The sequence below is a fragment of the Eschrichtius robustus genome, chromosome 5 (assembly GCF_028021215.1).
Source record: "Eschrichtius robustus isolate mEscRob2 chromosome 5, mEscRob2.pri, whole genome shotgun sequence".
In the NCBI taxonomy this organism is placed as follows: Eukaryota; Metazoa; Chordata; class Mammalia; order Artiodactyla; family Eschrichtiidae; genus Eschrichtius; species Eschrichtius robustus.
Genome location: NC_090828.1, coordinates 86,140,877 through 86,146,886, shown reverse-complemented (window position 1 = coordinate 86,146,886; position 6,010 = coordinate 86,140,877).

The following is a 6,010-nucleotide window of genomic DNA, read 5'->3' as shown; positions in this document are numbered from 1 at the left end:
CATATATTTTTTGGAACACTTAAAAAAACATACTCATTCAAGTGAAAATGTGCTCAGAATTTATTTTAAATGATCAAACTATTAGCTTTTATATTTCACATCCATATCTTCTTCATTGTTTTACAGTCTCTACATCTTTGAGGTGAGTCACTTTTATCAATATTTCATACTTGAAATGGCAAGTTAATATTATTGATGGTGGCAATAAGTTGAGTTGATTATCCTGATATCTCCTACTGAGCAGATTTACCATGCTATTAATAATGTTCTTTTGTAGTTAAATGTTTTAGATTATCTTCTTATAAATACATATCCTATACATATTGTACATTTCCAGGTTATCCTAATTTATAACTATAAACTATTTATCACTATAATGTATCAATAATAAGGCAACAACTAGTGTTTATACTATGCTAAGTGTTTGCATTTTCCAGAGGTTCAAATACCTAAGGGATCCAAGGTGGGACCAAAAGAAGGAATAAAGGAGACAGTTCTAGACTCTAAGTAGAAAACATTCAAAAATTGCTCTGATATCACATTTAAGGAGAAAATATGCCAATAAGAAAATGCATTTTTTTCAGGATTAAATCGGCATTTGTTACTTAATAGCATTTGTCATTTTCCAATTTTTTCATATGTAGCAAATTAATTTCAAATCATTTTGCTCTTCCAAATGCCTTTGTGTATTGTGTTTCTTTTTTCATATTCTTTTGGATAACATTTGAGAAAAAATAAGACTACAACAGTCATTGATTACAGTCAGGATGGAAGACATTTGTAAGACCAACGAACAGGTGGAGTATGTATGATGGGAATATTCACTTTTTTGTGCCACCATTTTGTAGCTGTTTAAAAAAAAATTAGCAAATGGTGGATATTGTTTCTTTACAAAAAATGGTTCTGTACTGGATCCATCTGCGAAGTATAAACATGTCATCAGCACTCATTTTCCATCTCCAAAAAACATTCCCCATGTCCATATTTGATTTTCAAGTGCATCTGTGCACTGATGGAAACCCTCCCAACATGCTGCCACACAGTTGCAAAACCCACACGTTTCTGTCTTTGAATCAAGCTTTCACGAGAGCCTGGCCTCCCCTGGGTATAAGCTTGTTTTGAAGTTGCAAAGGTCCCCTGGGTGACCCCAATGAAAGAAACTTCAATGTCCATGGTAAGGTTAAGTTATTCCTTTTAGGAAGATAACCTTGTCCATGAAGTTTTTTTCAACTTTGTTCCAAAATTTTTTTTGTACCTTAGAATCTCTCTTTTTGTGCCCACGCTATACTTACCTAATGATTAGCACTTGCACGAATGAGTTTCTCAATGACTAAATTCACATTTAAGAAGGTAAGTGACGATCTCAATATTAGTTTGATTATTCGGAAACTTTAAGCAGAACAAGCAGGGAGTTCATCTCAGAAAGTTGAAGGACAAGCATCCTGAATTCTATGAGTCCCTAATGTTATTGATAATCACATAACCTGAAAGCATTTAAAACTTCACTGGAAAAATTTAGTCTCTTCATAAACACACATTCAGAAGTGAACTCCTTGATAAAGAAGGAAATTTTATTTTACCTCATTATTTTCCCAGTGCAGGACCAGAGTTACCTTCGCTATAGAGCAATGGAGTAAGCCTTGCCTGTCATTTTTAATCAGGTTGTTTTAGGTAATTTTTGTTATGCTCCTCATTACTGAATTGTTTATCAATAGGTGCAGCAAGTGTCACTAGCTTTTCTCATCAAACCAGGTCTGACAAAGCAGCACAGTGCATGGGAAAGAGGCAGCTAGGTGAAACTAATGCCATAGATGTTTGATTCATTAGGAGCTTATTGTTAACGGGGATGTCTGATTGTAAAGGATCAGTCAAGCAAAAGAGTGCAGAGTAATCAGTCGGATTTATAGTTTGCAGGGCTCAGAAAAAAATCAACATAAACCTTGGATATAGTAGAAACAGAAAAATCCCCTTTGGGCAGCCCTAACCTGGAACCAGCCAAATAAGGTCATTCTACATGAAGGTTTCCTGTTAGGTGATGGGAGATAGAGGCGGATTAGAGCCATATGGCATGGCCTATCATACCTTCTGACTTAAGATAACAAAGCCAAGCTTTGTGCTTAGCTGTTTTTGACTGACATCATCAATTTTATTTTATGTTGGTCACCTCCGGTAACAGGAAAAAATGGCCTAGGGTTGATAACACATGCTTTTTTTTCCCTTTTAGTATTAAGATGCCTAGAAGCTAGTTTTGTGCTGTTAAAAATTTCAAAGAATTAGTAGCTTACTCTTCTATCACCCATCCTCCAGCAACTGTCAGCCCCCCTCCCCCTTGTTTTCAGTTTGTACCTTGCAAATGAGAGTCAGCCTTATTCAGAACCAGATGTAAGGCTCCTAGAGAATGAGCATAAGCTGGTGTACTTTAAGCCTAATGGGAAGTTTTATATGCAAGGGCCTTGAACTGATTAGTATAATTCCCTCTTTAATACAGCTGTCCCTCCAGATTAAGGTAAACCAAATGTTGCAATCAGAGATTAGTGTACCTTGCCAGTTATTAACATCCCCGGTGCTCAGCAAGCACGTCAGACGCTAATACTGTGTATTTATTTGCCACTTCCCCACTGTAACTTGAACTTCTGCACCTGTCAAAGCATTCCAGTGAAGAGAGGGGCATTATTGGAAAGCAAAAGTTTTATACCTGTACACCTGTTTTGTTTTGTCACAGCTTAGATTTTCTTTTGGCTTGCCAAGACTGCCAGGTGCTTTAATCTGCTACTCTTCTGGTTTTTGTAAAGAAAGACTTTGTGTGCTAAATCGCATTTGTTACTTTCATATGCTTGCTTTTATGCCACTGGAGAGCTGCTCACCTAGACTGGGGGCATGCGTGTGTCTGTGTGCCTGTGTGTATGTGTGTGTGTGTGTATGCGTATGCTTTCTTTTACAAAAGAGTAAATGGGTGAGGTTTCTTTCTCAGAAACACACACCTGTGTTCTCTGTGCTCCTCAGCTTCTGCAGTGTCTTAAGTCACAAGGTGGGTCTCATGGCTGTAATATATTTGGCAGGATATCCTGCCTTCTTGCAACCCAGATATCAAGAAAGACAAAGTCCTGCTGTCTCAGAAAGATCTGGCTGTGTTTCTTTCTCTCCTCAGCCCCCACCCGGGGCTTGCTTGGACTCCAGGGCCAAGCGTGTACAGTGAAAGCACTAGAGAAGCTTGGGACAGTACCCAGCTTGTGTTTTTGGTAAGGTTGGTCCAGGCACAGTGCTCCCCGATCCTTTTTCATCAGTGTGGTAGATGGGCCAACAAGTAAGGGAAAATCACGGACAACTTGAGGAAGAGCCTTCACACTTGTCAAATAAAAGTGATTTTTATCAGCATCGCTTATTACTCAGAGATTGAGAATCAAAAAGTGCTTTCTGTGAAAAAAAGCATAGTTTGCTAAGGAAACACTAGGGTCATCTCGGGTCTGATTTTTTTTTTTTCATCTGTGGGTTTAAAGCACGTAGCTGTGCTCTAACAGAGCAGTCACCTGATACCAGCAGCAGGGCAGCCCCAGTCCTCCCCCGCCACCCCCAAATTTGTCACAGACAGGAAGGAGCCGCAGTTTTCTCGCTAACCCATGACACTGGAAGCAGTTACTGGTTCAGGGTGTTATCAGCACTGGGGCAACATTTCTCTCGCTTGCCCTCCTCTCCCCCAGCTCCATCTTGGTGTTTGCACGTTGATTGCCGGGTGCAGAGTTTCTACGTATTATAGCTTAATTGCAGATTTTTTAGAAAGACAAAAATATGTTCATGTCTTAGGAATTATGTCTTGCAGGCTACTAAATATGCTAATGCAGCACTAAGCAGGGATAAAGTTCTTGCCATACCCCCCAACAGTTGTGTGGAACCCGCTGCCAAGCGATTGTTAATTGTGAAGCACAAGCAGGCTTTGCAATCCATCTTAATTGTCATACTTAACTTCAGGTTTCGTGATAAGGCTCGATGTTCTGTTTAAAGTGACAATGTTGACAAGGGGAAAGGGTGTGGGCCTGAGCCTGTGGTTCTGAAGGGGTTGCGTGCTCTGACCTGCCGAAGGTTGATATGGACGGTCTGCGAGGGGATTTTAGTTGTCATGGGGTCCCCAGGCGGTTGAATGGAGAGACTGTCTGTCCTGCTTTTTCCTGTTAGGATCCTGACACGTGGAGCATTGATGAACTCAGCACAACGTTGAATGGGAGCTTTTTGGCAGCTGAGACACTGGGGCTAAGCTGCAGGTCAGAGATAACACCAGTGCGGATCTCCTCCTGCACACAGTTACTGCGCGCTTTCTTCCCTCCTGAGTGCAGGAAATGGCTCACGTTAAATACGCTCACTTTTCAGTTTTCCTTTCTTCTAAAATGGAGCTTGACAGATTGGACTTTTCAGCTCCCCCTTTTTTCACCACCTCTGCTTTCTACCTCAGAAATACTCTTCAGGAAGCAGGAGTTAATCTTGGTGAGGAAACGATAAGGTGATGCTTGATTTTCAGGGGAAAGCAGAAGGATATGGCTGCCTTGTTGCCGCACATAAACTTATAACTTCCCACCTTTGAGGCTTTTCCCTTCACATCTCTTCAGTACAGACCAGAAGAGGAACAGAGCGAAGAGCCTACTACCCAGACGGAAGTAAGAGAGCCCTATGTGGCTTTAAATAGCATTAGAGAATAGGAAGGACACATTTGGGAGGGAATGCTGACTTTTAAAGAGGGGCCTCTCCAGTGCCCATGTGGCCCTCTGCCTGAAGGGTGCATTGCTGCTGGCACCAAAATGCTTCTGCATCGTTTTACATGCAGCTGAGTTGTGCAGGTTTCTGAGATGTGGATAACAAAGGGAAATTGGCAACAAGAGTTGTTTAATAGTCTTTTGCCAACATGCTGTATTCACAAAAGTGATGTAAAAAAATGCTATCTAGTTTTAGCCTCTGCCCTAAACTAGGACCGTCAAAACTCCGTTTCAAGGAAGGGTATTCGATATTGATTCTTGTATGGCATTGACTAGTGACTGTGAAACTAACAAAATTAATAAATTGAAACCACCCCCAAACCAAGTCAGAATTTGACTTGGGGTACATGTGTATAGCCAGTGAGGTCTGAATGTTTCCTTTTCTCTCTGATGAGTACTCAATGCCCTTTAAAGCAAAAAGGAGGTGTGTAAGAACGTGTGTGTGTGTGTGTGTGTGTGTGTGTGTGTGTGTACGTGTAGGTAGAGGGAATAGGATGTGGAAAGGGAGATGAGATAGAGGGTAGGGCATGGGAATGGAGAAAGCTTTCTGGTCAGTGTTCAATATGCATCAGAAAATAAAAGGATTGTGGGTGGAAGTGAGTGTAACAGTAGAGTCCCAGGGCTAACACCTTGGAACAAGCAGGGTGATGCTGCCCTTTGATCTTTGTCACCTCTCACCAACTCTGTGCACCCTTTTTGTCTCATGAGGGCATAGAAACTGAGAGAGAGAAAGAGAGAATGAGTGAGTGAGGTATATAAGAGCCAAATAGGGTGAGTTAATAACCCTAAGGAGAATAATTCAGGTTTGGAACTCCTTCAGAATTTGCTCTGATGCAAGGTAGTGGCATCAGGCCTTCCATAATAAAACAATTTTCCACTCCTCTCCATCCAGTTGTACTATGTAGCCTTCTTTGAGTGACTGGGACTAGGTTAGTCTTGGACTTATTCTAAACACCTCTCTGGCTACTACTGATGGGGGCCTTCCAAGGACCTTTGAATTTCCCCAAATTTAACTTTAGAGAGAGTAGCAAGAACTGGACAGTCTCAGGAGCCCAAAGAAATAGTGGATGTACAATGTTCAGTACAGTTGCCAACACATAGTAGGTGCTGGGTAAATCGTCACTACTCCTCTTTGAAGAATGAAGCCAGTTGAATTTCTTGTAGAATGCTTCCTTTGGCTGTGTTTTCAGTTGTAGCACTGCCTGAGGAATTGGAGAGCCTTGGAAGGGGCTCCTATCCTGAATGGATGGTTTAGGTTGGATTGTGTT